The sequence below is a fragment of the Panulirus ornatus genome, chromosome 41 (genome assembly GCF_036320965.1).
Source record: "Panulirus ornatus isolate Po-2019 chromosome 41, ASM3632096v1, whole genome shotgun sequence".
Taxonomy (NCBI): domain Eukaryota; kingdom Metazoa; phylum Arthropoda; class Malacostraca; order Decapoda; family Palinuridae; genus Panulirus; species Panulirus ornatus.
This window is the reverse complement of record NC_092264.1, coordinates 6,997,124-7,012,123: the sequence shown is the minus strand read 5'-3', so window position 1 is coordinate 7,012,123 and position 15,000 is coordinate 6,997,124. Positions and strand designations below refer to the sequence as shown.

General features: G+C 40.1%; 1 protein-coding gene across 1 annotated transcript in view; it reads left to right on the top strand.

The window, feature by feature from the left end:
• The window catches only part of sav (scaffold protein salvador), a 1,023,444-nt gene that overhangs the window by 226,862 nt on the left and 781,582 nt on the right, over nucleotides 1-15,000 (top strand). Inside the window, exon 4 of the mRNA XM_071685935.1 lies at nucleotides 7,173-7,300. The gene's annotated coding sequence lies outside the window, so the exon portion shown is untranslated. The remainder of the gene's footprint in view (nucleotides 1-7,172; nucleotides 7,301-15,000) is intronic.

The window sequence follows — 15,000 nt, the reverse complement described above, 5'->3', positions numbered from 1 at the left end:
TAGTTACGCTGCTTATAAGATTATAAGATTATCATTGGATTATATAACTTAGACTTAAAATACATTATTTGGTATTAGTTTGGTGCTTCGGAACCTCTTCTCCAACATCCCCTACTTTTGGCTTTCACTCATTCATTACTTTATTTCGTCTCTCTCTCTCTCTCTCTCTCTCTCTCTCTCTCTCTCTCTCTCTCTCTCTCTCTCTCTCTCTCTCTCTCTCTCTCATTCTGACTGCATCAACCTAACCCTCGTCCCTTCTCAGTGATCGTGTCTCCCTGAGGACTGTTGTCCGTGATAGATGCCTTCGACCTAAAAAAGAAGGCAATAAGAATATTCTTCCGGGTGAATTGTCTTATTTGTAATAATGTTGTATTCTACCAGCCAAGGTGCAAATCACGAAACGAATACCCCGTTATTTAACTCTAATGATTATTGCAATGCTTGGACTCCCTTTGCATGAAGCTATTTTGTCCCCACGTCTCTAGTAGGGTGGCATGAAGGATGATTGTGAGAGTACGCAATAGAAATAGGCAAGTGATGAATGACAGTGTGTTAGCACAACTTACGAATGTGTCAGTGATTACAAATGAAAATGAAAAGTGAATTGATTTACCTTTACCATTCCTTCGTACCCATGTATGAGCCAAGTCTATTACACGGAGAAAATGAATAAAGTAACAGTGAAAGAAGTTAAGGATGAAAGGATATTAGTAAATTTCTTTTCTCTTTTTTTTCCTCAGACTTCGTCGAAACGAGGCTTTAACTCTTCTCTCAGTCTTTTCTGAAGTGTCAAATAAATCAAGATTAGTCAGTTATATAATGCAGGAGGGGCGTCAGAACCTGACGTGATGTATCCGGTCATATTGCATTCGCTAAGGTTGTGAAGATATATCCGATTGTATTGAATATGACGGACTAGTTAAGTATAGGAATTGCACCGCTGGTAGATTCCAGACTATTATAATAACGTATCTATAAAGGTCATACTGGTACGCGACTCTTGGTTTTATTGTAATAAGACAAACGCCATGTAACGTGTAGTCGCCAAGTTTGATCCAAATATGTTTTAGTTATTAAAGACACGCTTCTGCACGCCGCTGGACCTCAAAGCGCTTTGCGAATCTAAAATTATAATCCGGCTTTTGATAATCAGCGTTTCGGAAAAAAAGAGAGATATGCATAAGAACACTGCAGGGAAGTAAGCCACGGGAAAATAAATATATTTCTACGGCGATGATTTTTCGACCGACATAAATTTCTGGAATATAGATTGTACATTTTGACGCCATTCAAAAAGTGTTGAGGTATTTATGGGGTCATTATTTTTTGTTAATGGAATGTTTGCTCTGATTAGCAAATCTGTTTGTCACGTATATGTTTTGGACAAAACCGCTTAGATTGTTCATCGTACAAAAAGATAATGTTGTTTGAAGAATGTGTTTCCGTTCTTGTAGAAAAATTTAGGTGACTTTGATTTTACTGAGTATCCACAGGAAGTTGTGGGCGTTCATCACAGCAGCGGTGGCTAAGAGGTCACAGAACTCGTCTCCCAACTGTATGGCTCCCGGTTTGAGCCGCGTTCCCTTCTAAAGCATGTCGCCCCCGTCCTCCCTCTCCACCACGTTGTCCCCAGCTATGAATAAGTACCAACTCATCATGAGTTTGTGAGTCAGAGTGCGTCCGGCCGTGATATTGGCCACATCGAGGCTTTTGTATACCGGGGTTACGAGGTCAGCGGGTTGGAAGTGCACTGGTTGCTTTTGGGTCTCTCCAGAACCGGAGGAAGATGGGGAAAAAAGACTGACAGTGACTTACTAAGATGTTGCGTCGTATAACTTTTCTGTGGAGAATACTCTGACTTACTAAGTGTTCTCTCGTGTAAGCTATGCACTGGAGAATAGAAACTTTGACTTATTAAGTCTCCCATCGTATAAACTTTGCCCAGGAGAAAATAAACTTTGACTTAATAAGTTTTTCTTCGTATAAAGTTTCCAGTGGAGACTGTAGATATTGACTTGCGGAGTTTCATGATATAAGCTTTGCTTTAAGGGAATGCAAACTTTGACTTACGTTATGTTTCATCCTATAAACTTTGCACCAGTGTACTTTTTTAAATGTTTCATCGTTCACTGTTCTTTAATGAAATAATATATATATATATATATATATATATATATATATATATATATATATATATATATATATATATATATATATATATATATATATGTGTGTGTGTGTGTGTGTGTGTGTGTGTGTGTGTACTCACGCAAACTTTTATCGTTCATTAGTATAAGAGTCCAAACCTTCCCTTAACTTTCCACATTAAAAAGTTTGACGTAGGACGAAATCCCTCCTGTTAATTTTATAAACATGTGGCAACAAGTGTGCCTGGGGCGAGGGAAGGTTTGGCAGAATATGTGGAACTGAAATACAATGGAAATTAAAATCAGGAGAACTGAGGCATTTGTTCTTCATCTCTCTCTGGAAGGGATATGACTTTCATCTTCCTGTTAATTACCCTAAATGTCTTTGTTAAAGTGTATTTCGCCTTTGTTCACTTTTGCTTTTATTTGATAAAGATTTTTTCCGCAGTCATATCAAAAATGCCAAAAATTACATGATTTTGAAGTTTTATATATAACTATCTGTTCGAGATTATGATCATTACTGATAATTGTCGTATGGGATGACTTGTCGTAGACATTATTCTGTAGGAGATGGAAGTCTTGTTGGATTTCTAGATATGTTTACGATTTTAGTAGTAGATTTTTTTCTTAGCACTGACGATGTGATGCTCGGATTGTCTCACGTTTAGAGAGTCCGTCATGAGTGCCGTCACGTGACTAGTCAGTTGGTGGATGGTTGGTGTAGTGTTAGGTAATAGTCCGACAACATACCGTCCCTTGACTTAGATCATACACATGAAATGTCTTCTAGATTCAAAATTCTGGTCTTAGAGTGAGAAACCTTCTTCTAGACTTGAACAAATATTGTCATGAGACAGTAGTGGCAGCGAAAACAAACAAACAAAAAAAATAACGATTGCAGATAATGATTACTTGGAAACATAGAAAATTATTACTTTCATATTCAGTACACTGCTCACTTTTTTTAACCTAGGGATCACGCACTAGAAGATGTAGAGAAGATTTTCAGCGAGATCGAATATTTAGGAAAAGACGGTACACTCGTAAGGACATGTGTATAGGCAGTACACTCGTAAGGACATGTGTATAGGCAGTACACTCGTAAGGACATGTGAATAGGCAGTAAGATTCTTGCAATAGACTTGGTAGCGTATATGTACTTGAATGAAAAATGGGTAAGGTGGTATACATGGGCTGGCTTGCAGAAAGTGGTTCAGTCTGTGTATCATATAGATGGCTAAGTGATATGGAGGAGCTTTCAGTTAGTAAATACATTTATACCTAAGGCTAATGGCACTGTATAAAGTAAGTTGTATGGATATCTATAGAGAGAGTAGAGCATCCATTAGAGCCATCAGAAGAGTAAGAAGCTTAAAGGTGACGGTGTGTGACAAAGGGAGGTCTTACACCCAACCATGGTTGTTTCGTTAGTCAAAGAGACGGAGCCCAAATTTGCTTCAGGTATCAAGATGCGGGAGCATGGTTGTGTCCTGCTTCAAGAGATGGAATATATGGATATTTTGGTTTAAAGGCAAGGATGCCATGGTTGTTTTCAGAGGAAGACACCATGGTTGATCCATATTTCATGGGTCGGAGACCATGGTTGTTCCATGTTTCAAAAGACAGACACCATGGTCGTTCCGTGCTCCAAGGGATGGAGCCCATGGTTGCTTCATGTTTCAAGAGATAGAGTGCTCAGGTAATAAAAGGTAGAGGAGTGAAGCCTGAAAGAAGTATATATCTTTTTTACCAAAGGATGGTGAGCTAACGGACGAGTCACTGGAAGAATCGTGGGATGTTGCAGAGAAAAAAAAAAAAACGAAAGAAAGAAAGAAAGAAAGAAAGAAAGAGTACGTAGGAGGAGGAAATTGAAACTGAACTGGAGCAAAAAGAAAAGCTAGCGGTGTTTGAGAACAAAGGAAATCAAAATTGTGAAAACTGTTGGGCTTTCGAAATACTGAAATAATTTTAGATGTTTGGGAAATATCATCAGTGAAATGAGAATAATATCAGAGACAACGAAGTGCTGGAAGATAACTTAAGCTGCAGATGCTGTGAGAGAAGTTATGAGGAGGGAGAATATGAGTTTATAAGTGAGTCTAGAAGGCGTGGCCAGGCCTGGTCTGATGTAAGAGAGGGATCGTGTGAGTAGGATGTAACAGAGACATGAGGATAGTGAGATGTACATGTTTTGGGTGCAGTGTGAACGTCTCGAGTGAATAGGGATTGAGGATGTCTCGGATGAGATTTGGTAAAGGGAAAGAAGTGGATGACAGAAAGAGTGTATATGAATGAGGTGAATGAAGGATGAGGCGGACAGAGAGGGGCAAGCTTGACGTGGTAGGATAGAGTGACTGAAGCAGAAGGAAGGTGAAAGAGAGAAGGATGTTAGCATGAAGAGGGTAGGAAGTGTTTGGAGATAAGGACCTTTGAAGAAGCCTTTCGTCTGAGTCACTCTTATGAGTTATATTTTAAGGAAGGGAAGGTTGAGTAAAGATAAGTGTTTACCTATAGGACAAAAGGAGTTTCCCTTTCTTCAGACGACTCACTCATCTCATACCCAGCGAGTTGGACCATACTCCCACCCCAGATCCCTCATGCCTCACAAGCCATGCCTCATACTGTCTTTGTGACGTCTCATCCATTCCTCATACCCTGCTTGTAAGAACTAGATCCAACCGCAGATCCCTCTTTCCTCAGCTCTCGCCTTATACTGTCCCTCTGACTTGCCATTCATCCCTAATACTCAGCAAATAGGACCATAATCCTACCGTTAGATCCCTCATACCTCACTGTCCATCGTTCAGTGCCTCATACACTTTCCTCTTTCCTTTTTACTTGTGCTATCATCATCACTGCAGTCTGTTCATCTGTTATCACTTTATTTTGTACATCTATCCGTTTCTTCTTTACGCATATTTTCTCTCCCAGACTTTTCTTCATTACCCTCATTTACAACTCTTTTTCTCCGATTTACTTTCTTTCATTAATTGTCCGCATCAACTTTTCTAGGTATACTTATGATCTTATGGTTCTCAGATACACTGTTTCCTTGTTATTTCATGCCCGCGTTCCCCTGCTTTTTTTTTTTTTTTCTTTAAATCATCAACTTCTTTTGGTCGTAATACAACCCTCGAACCTTCTCGCTTGTCGTATTGTACACAGAAGTCATTCCACATACTTTTGTGAGGCCTTGTTTTTTTAGTCATTGGTTTCTCGTCCCTCTGTAGGTAATCACCCCTGTTGATGATACCTCACCATTAAGTATTCTCTCAACACTGTAGGTAATCTTTCACAACTGTAGGTAATCCCTCACCACTGTAGGTAATCCCTCACCACTGTAGGTAATCTTTCACCGCTATAGGAAATCCCTCACTACTATAAGTACTCCCTAACCACTGTAACTAGTCCTTCACCAGTGTAGCTAATTTTTCACCACTTTAGGTAATCTCTCACCACTGTAGGTAATCCCTCACCACTGTAGGTAATCCCCCACAAATGTAGGTAATCCCTTTACCAAATTCCGGCAAGGTGTTATTCAGAGAGGCTGTATTATCTCCATTATGAACCGTAATCTTGTCACTGCTCACGTCGTCGTGGATAATTCTACACAAGACTCTCTCAAAGCCCACAGGTAGATCTTCCCTGGTCGACTGTAGCGTCTTCAGACATCTTCTGTTCATTGCTTCTGTGTATTTCCTCACAGATTACTGCCTATTGTTTCGTATGCAGAATTGAGCAGGATACTTTGGCTTCTAGGATTAGATTACATCAAGATCTTTATCATTATTGCAAAGCTGCCAACATACAGTACTCGTGAGCAGGGAGTATCAAAGCTGCCAACATACGGTATTCGTGAGCAGGGAGTATCAAAACTGCCAACATACAGTAGTAGAGGAAAGAGAATATCAGAGTTGATATTTTCTCCGAATTACAGGTTTTCTAGTTCTTAAGAAGCCAAGCACTATGGCTGTTTATACATAGGATTGTCTCGTGATTTGCTACCGTCAGCGCCTCTCCCTAACTTCGACATTCCGCTCACTGCTTCCCTCTTCCTTCTCAACAGTCACTAACTCTTACTTCCTCTTCCTCATTTTCTGTTTCCTCCTAGACACGTTCTGGTTCCCCTTTTTCTCTGATGGTCGTATTATTTGTAAAGGATCGTTGATCTAGTTTCCTATCGAGCTGAATGTCAGGTTCCTCGGGGCAAGACAAGGCCATAAGATCTTGTATTTTCTAGGAATGTTTACACAAAACATTATCGAAAGTCAAGATTGGTACACTTCAATTTTCGCCAGTGCTGGATCTGGAACCTGGGTCCTGGAATTATGAGCATTACCAGTGTCTTTGCCTACATGACAGTTTTAAGGCCTTGTTCCTCCATCTTCTAGCATTGACACTTGCTCTTTTTATTACCTTGAAAATCGGAGTGATATTATTTGTTTTTTCTTCCTTCAAGGTAAATAGTCACTGTTGAATTTTTAAATGATTAATCTTAGGTTTCACTTTAAAGATCATTGTCTTCTTGGATCAAAGAAGAACAGATGATCATAACAGTCCCCAGTCGTTATCATCCCACCCTTGTCTTGTGTTTCACCCTCTCACGTGCTCCCTAACACTCTCCTTGCCTCGCTTCACTCTTCCCCTCCTCTTACACCCATTTATTTATCTCATATAGACTCTTTCTTTCATTCCTCAGTAGCCAATTTTCTCCACACAACACTACTCATAATTACCTCAATAGATGTATATCTTACTTTACTATTCTGAAGTAGTTTTCAGCTAAGGACTTTTCTGACAAGTAGATGAATAAAGAATTTCTCGTACTTATATGTGTAATGAGATAGTTTAGCAACTCCTACCCCTGGATGTTTGGAGCTGCCACAGACTAGGATTTGGATGTACGAAATATTTCTTACCTACACAGTAATTCACAAGACCCCCATCACCCCCAAGTTGTAACTTGTGTACTGAAGACACGGAACATTTATTCCTAAACTGTCATGTATTCACCTCACACAGGTGTGTACACAACGTCTCAAACTCCCTTGACCTGAGGTTGCGCATGGTTGACGTGGCGGTATTTGTGAACACAGCGTGAGCTCCAGAAGAAGGACTTTATATGACAACCTTCCCGCGCCATCAGGAAGGTAAGTGAAAAAGTCATAGGGTGTTAGTAAAGCAATGCCTCACTTGCCAGATTCTCGACCTTCAGTCTGTTGATTTAGGTCGTTACATAATCTTTGTGTCAACAGGCGGCGGCTAAAAATAGCGTTGTTCCGAAGGGCTACGGGAAAATTACGCCATTGCATGACGTCACTTAAGTAAATTCTGTCAATTATTCAAGAGAATTTTCCCTTTAGAATCAGTTTCAGTTTGTTGGTAAGGGTAAATATAGAATGTTTATCGTATTTCTTGTAATATACTCTAATTCAGGGACACGACTCTCCTCATCCCATCTATTCACTTCTTTGACACATAAACTGACGTTGCTTTAGAAAGCGTTTTAGAACGTACGTTGCTTTAGAAAGCATTTTAGAACGTACGTTGCTTTAGAACGTTTTAGAACGTACGTTGCTTTAGAAAACGTTTTAGAACGTAAGTTGCTTTAGAAAGCGTTTTAGAACGTACGTTGCTTTAGAAAGCGTTTTAGAACGTACGTTGCTTTAGAAAGCGTTTTAGAACGTAAGTTGCTTTAGAAAGTGTTTTAGAACGTACGTTGCTTTAGAAAGCGTTTTAGAACGTAAGTTGCTTTAGAAAGCGTTTTAGAACGTACGTTGCTTTAGAAAGCGTTTTCGATTTCGGAATTGAAATGAAAAGTCTAGCAGGATGTGTACACGTTTATCTTCTCTGAATACGAGTTCTCTGTATGGGTAAGTAGGGCAATAACTGTATATTGGGCAGACTCAGCTTCCACGAAACATCTGCTGCCATGTAGCTACAAAAGTCCTGAATCACCTGCCATCCGAGGTACTGCGGTGAAGGGTGAACCTTGACACACGCACGCACGTACGCACTCACGCTCGCACGCACGCACGCTAGACATAAGAAGTATTGTTCAGTTCATCATCACTTCTTCCAGTGTCATTTGCATCACAACAAAACGCTGACACTTGTCTTACGACCAACGTATCAATATAACTGAAGCTGTTTTTGCGACCAGCAAACACAGTGCGCAAGAAAACTACGAACATGCACAGGAAGAAGCTATCGTTGTGCACAGAAGCGCTGATAAAAACTTGAAATTATTGGGCTGGATCTTAGCAGGTTTGCCTGTAAGACCCGAGATAAGTAGGATTGCCTTCCTGCAGACGCTGCCGCTAAGACGCTTCAACAATTACTCTCTCCAGTATAAAATTCCCAGGCAAATATTTCACTGGAATTTATTTTTCTCAACATTTTTTGATATTGTGGGTGAACTCAGATCTCCGTTCCTCCTTGTTCCACTTTTCTTATGTGAAAATATATACATATATGCACACACACACACACACACACACACACACACACACACACACACACACAAACAGACTATATATATATATATATATATATATATATATATATATATATATATATATATATATATATATATATATATATATATATATATATATGATCATCTCAGTTGCCTACCTTTTCTGGCACATCGTTAAAGTCGGATGCAATTGGAGTTAGCAGCATCAGACGAAACATTTGCAACATACAACGACGGAATTTGGCCAATACTTCCTGCATAAAGAGGCCGCTCCTTAAACCAGGGAGGAGGAGACGCTGCTTGTGAAATATATCGTGTGATCTAGTCCTCCACTGGAGAGGGAATGTGATGGAGGATTGAATGATATTTCCACAGAGATATCTGTGACGGGACGTGTGACGATGGTAGTGATGGAGTGTGATCATCACTTTAGTGATGAGGGTGATGATTGGGGTGGTGATAAAGGTTACTGTAGGAGTGATGGTGACATGACTGATGAGCGGTTTTATAGGAATGGTAGTGGTGATGGGTGATGATAAGGATCATAGTGATGGAAATAGTGATAAGGTTGGTGCTGAGAGGTAGTGATGAATACTGTGGTGAGGTTAGAGGTGACTGGACTAGTGCGAAACCTGGTGATGTTAGCAGTACTAATAATAGTGATGATAATGACACAGGTAATGATAAGAGAGTGGTGGCGTGTGTGGTGATGCCAGCAGTGGCGAGTATTGTCGTAGTGACAGTAATGATGATGGAAGTGATGTAATAGGGCGAGTGGTGTTTTTGATGGTGAACAAGGAAGTGTTGTGACACTGCTAGTGACATGGATTTTGTAGGTATAGAAATGGTGATGATGGTAGGGAAGAAATACTGGCGGCTGTGGGAGGCATGGTGCAGAACGAGGAATGGACACTAATGGGATGATAAAAGTGGAGTTAATTGACTGATCATGATATATGGGACAATAAAAGTGATTTTGATGGTTACAGGAACCACAGGTGGTGATAATGACGGATGGTGATGGAAGGTAATGTTGTGATAGTCTCAGTGAAAAGGCTCTGGTGACAGTGATAAAGGCACATATTCATCGCATGGGGTTTACTTTGTTTTAGACCAGACAGAAGCCCTGCACGTGGTATCGCATTGTTCAGCTAGTTGTAAACGTAGCGAATACATGGTATATGACGTAAAAAGAAAAACATATGATCACAAAGGAGACGTTTAGTCAGGGGCTGCATCTTGCACGGCGATCAGTCTTTCCTGCATCAAATAATAAGAAAACTTGGTCCTGTGGAGCCGAGGTCAGGCGTGATAACCTCTGCCAGCGCCTCGCCTCCTCCAGCCTGGCATGATAAGAGCGCCTAATAGGTCATAATGGGTCATAAGGGACCGTAATGGGATATCGCCAAGGCTCCGCCAGAGGGAAGATAAGCGGTATGTGTGGGGAGCCTCTCCTCCTGTCTACTGCTGAATGGTTATGGTGGGTAGGTCCTTGTCGCACAGGAGGAACTGATTTTGTATTGTTCCCTCTTTCTACTTAGCTCTTGTCGAAGCCCGAGAGATGCTATGGTAACTGTTGTTATGTTCTCAGACTCAGGTGTCTGATGACTTTTGCTGAGCAACCTACTGATTTACACGTATGAACTAACTAATGATATGTCTGGAAGAATTAGCAAGGCGACATCAGTGTGTGAATTACGCAATAGATTTTACATTACGATTTTTTCCTGTGATCCTTTTCGTCTTCATGAGACTCTTCGTTGTAGTGTTCTTTTCTGCATAATCTATTTTATGCCATTTTATTATATCGCCTGTTCAGTCAGAAAGGTCTCCAACTTTCAGAAATGCCTTCGCCTGCCATCTTGAGTGACTGAATCTATCTTATCAGTGATCAAAAAAGAGACGCGTCTTTCTGAGATTCTCAGCAAGAACGAGTTCACGTCAACAACCCAGTGCAAGGACACGATTTTTCTTCTTTCCAGCCTCGGGGAAGTAGTCTCCAGGTAGCTATCTAAAATCATACAAAAGAAAAGAACGAAACGTTAAACTCCGTCGTATGTTGGTAGACTTCATATATAATTTCTTTATCGTCGGTGATGCTGTAGCTATTGTTAGATGGCTGAACATATAAATAATTTATGAAGGGACGACACCACAACGTTGTAGTCATGATTACACCAGCACAAGGAGGTACCTTCGCATCGAAAAGCATGCGCTAAAAAGGAGGCTTTAGATGTACTGAGGTAATAAGAAGGCTCCGTTTTAGGGCCTGAGCAGCACCACTGAAACCCTACGTTACGTGTAAAGTACCATTCCCATGTAGGCTCATTAGGCCTGCCAGTGAATGGCCAGATCCTTAGACATTAACGTCGCTAGTAGAGTCATGAAACCTGTTAGTAGTAGACTCATTAGGCTAGCCAGTAAGGTCCACCATTTCCCCGGACATTGACATCTCTGGTAGGCCTGCCAGTGAGGGCCGTGTTCCCGGACGTAGACACCCTTGGTAAGTTCATTAAGCTTATCAGTGAGGGTCATGTCCCCGGATATGGACACTCGTACAGAGTTACAAGCCGTCGGCTAGCCATGCCTGTCACACCTCTGTTGCTTCATCCCAACCCAAGTCGGTGTATATTTATTGCATCAACCAAATAGCTGATGAATAACTGGGTGGGGCTGCGTCCCGTTTGCCCGCGTCGGAAGGGAATCGAATCAGGGCCAGCGGATTGTGAAGCCAACAACGCTGACTACTACACCTAAAAGGTGCCTTAGAATACACTTGAGATACTTTAAGTGCACAAAGATATATCACCAGTGACGGACTGGTCATTAGCCTTATACATTACCCTTCTTTTTCCTGTTTCTTTAGGTATTTTGCCATTAATATCCTTCCGCTTCTTACCCTTTGCTTATAACAAAAGCGTTCCGTGTTAACACAGTCATTCAGTTCATACAGTCATCAAATGGATACAGTCATCCAGCTAAAAGTCATCCAAATTGATGCAGTCATTCAGTTAACACAGTTACCCAGTTCATACAGTCTGCAACTCGATACAGTCACCAGTTAGTACAGCTATCTACAGCTTTAACTCTCTTCGCTCAAGTCGAGGCAACACTGTGTAATAGGATTGAATGCTTTTTACTTCAGGATGAAAAGAGCCACACACTTGCTGTGCAGCATCCTTACTGATAAGACCAATTGTATGAGGTCCAGCCTTTCACTACTGTATTGGATGCAGTAACATTCCTCACTATTGTATTGCTGAAAATGTAGTATGGTTTACTGTGCTGGTAGATAGAGATAGATCTGTCATGACTGTATGGGTTTATGTAAACCAAGATGCTGATCTGGTTAATTCATTTGAGGTGGTGATGGTTATCATCAGTCTGTTTGCAGACACTTACTGCACAGAGAGGAACAAAACCTCATGCTCAACTGGGTTTCTTATAATGCAGTGAATATCCTCAAAATTTGTCTTTGTAAAACGAAATTTTCATTTAAGAAATACATACTTATGTATTGCATGAAAATATACGATAATAAAAGTGCCAACTATTATATAAAGAAATTTAATGGAATAACGATTGTGAGGTAAAGGTAATTAAAGGCCATCTGGCCGAAAACTTTGATATGGCCATTGGCTTTCCCACTCCGACCCTCCCACAGAAAATCTTGCAGACGCCTCACTGCATTCTGTGGATTCGTGTCCAATCTCAGACGGATATAACATCACATAATTAGTCTAGAATCTGGAGGCGAGCTAACCAAACGGCACCTACTAGCATGTTTAAGACCGGCTAAGCCATTTAGTGGAAGGAATGAGAACTTATGGAGGACGAGAAAGCCCTAACCGAGATATCATGCTTCGGGTTTAGGGCTGGAAGTGTTCATATCCATAACTCTCGACGATTCACAGACTTTCACACTGGCTCACTATGAAAAGTTCTTTACCACTTTGGCATATTATTCATATGTCTTAATATCGAGCTGAGAAAAATCTTGATAAATCTTATAAAGTGGAAGCATTATTATTCTTTCCTCTGGCCGAGCCTGACACTTCAGATTCTCAGAGAATCTTGTACCATCATCTTAAGGCACTGCCTTGCCCAGGTTTCCAACAGACGTCACAATCCTGTATTCGTATCTGAGGATACGCTGTGTAATCTCCATGCTTCACCATTATTACCTCTGCATTGGAAAACTTGCGGCCATTTCAATAAACAGTGTTTACCTCCAGCACTGAGAACTCTTGAAATGCAAATATTCTCTTTTTTTCTTTTGTTTTACACTGGAACTGTTCCTTATTAGTCTCGTAATCTGATTGTAGGCTGAACAGGAATAATCCAGATATAACTATGTATTCCTGTATAGATTTAGTGGTCAATTGAGAGGATACGTGCGTAATATTCATGTTGTTTATATTGTAGACAAATCCTTATTCCATCGCCACGGAAAACAGGAACCGTAACTAGTTGCTCCTAGATCCTGACTCGTGTTTAAAAAATGATGTGCGTGTATTTGTGTGTATTTCCTTAAGTACGCGATCAGTGTTTGTAATGACTTTTTAGTGTGCATAATGATATGTCTGATTGCAATTGTACCTCGATATATATATATATATATATATATATATATATATATATATATATATATATATATATATATATATATATATATATATATATATATATAACTATTCTATTGGCTCACGTTTCGGCATTATTCATGCCAATATCAGAATTTAAAAAGGAACGGATAGTTTGCATGAGAATCAAGATCTATACGAAGCATAGGATCTTATAAATCTAAAAATATAACTTTAATCAAAAGTATCTTAAAAGTCGCAATAAAGAAAAGGACAAAAATTTTAGTCAGAAATATATCTATAAAAACTATTCTACAATCCTCTCTCGCACGAAATATATTCAAACGTGGCTCTATATGTAGGTAAATGAAGAAAGGCAATATATCCTGCTTAAGATCAAAATCCTACAGTTCACAGTAAATATGTTGACACTGAGGTATACATCTAAAGCCACTTAACAGTCAGTGTAAACCTCATCAAACTTCATAATGATGTAGTAACTTCGTGATCACCTCCTCCGGGTTGTCAATGTTTGGTATATCCCGACAGGCCGAGAGGAGCCTTAAGCCTTCACCGTCCAACCCAGATAAACACTCTGCCCACAGTGGGTGTTACCATCGTTAAGATGATTACATGTTGCCGAGGATGATGATGATGATGTGTCGCTCAAACAACTAATGGATGCATGTCTTGTGTTGTTGCATCGTCTTACCGCTATTACAGAGCATTATAGTTATCACACTTGTACTGGTAAACAACATAGAACGGCAGTTCTCCAATAATAACATTTTTGAGATATAAAAACTAAATGATCGTGTTTTTCGTTTTGGAAATTCTACTCAAACGGCAATTTGTGGATAGAATTCAGATAACAAGGCGTACGTTTACTTGTTTACGGAGTGAGTGAGTGTCTTTTAAAACATGAGAATGATGATATGTTTAGACGCAGTTGTTAACTTCATTAACATATAATTTGCTTAATGTCTTATTAATTAATGTATATTAATAAAATTCAAAGGGAAACCGTTCATGTGCAAAGTATTTTTTTTTTTCAGTGATTCTAGTTCCGTGCTTAATTTAAATTAATTAGAGCGTATGAGGGATACTCGTTTGACAGATGTAATACCGAAACACACACACACACACACACACACAAAAACACACACACACACACACACACACACACACCTACACACTCTCTCGATATAGTTTTAAAGGCGATACAAGGCTGAGATTAATTGTGGGTACCGGCTTAAAACGCTCTCAGGTTGAAATCATGGTACATCTGGTCGCTGAGACAAGTATGTCTAACAATGTGAGCACCAGCAACCTTCCTCAGTGTGCCTCAGGCTGTTTTGAGGGAAGGATTTTCTAATTCTACTCCTGGTTGCCATTCAGTTAGGGAACTTCTGTTGTGGGCGCTGTAGTTCTTCCACGTGTGCTGCAAAATGTTTAGCTCTTACCCTCTAAGAAGGAGGAAGCTCAATGTCTTGTGTACAACCTAGAAAATGTGGCAACACGTGAGGTTTGTGGGCGCACCTGGCACTCCAGGCGTACGATCAGGCGGCCACTTTCTGCAACACCTCATCACCGCCTGGCCTCATTCAGGAGATGTAGACCCTATGGACCTAGAATACATTAGGAACCTTGCCAGTTTCATACCCAGACGTCTGCCCATGTTAATCAGGGATAATAGAGAGATGACAAAAAAAAACCATGTAAGGTGACATCGCCTTTGAAAATAATTTTTTTTTTTTACGGACGCTGTATTATATTATACTCTTAATGG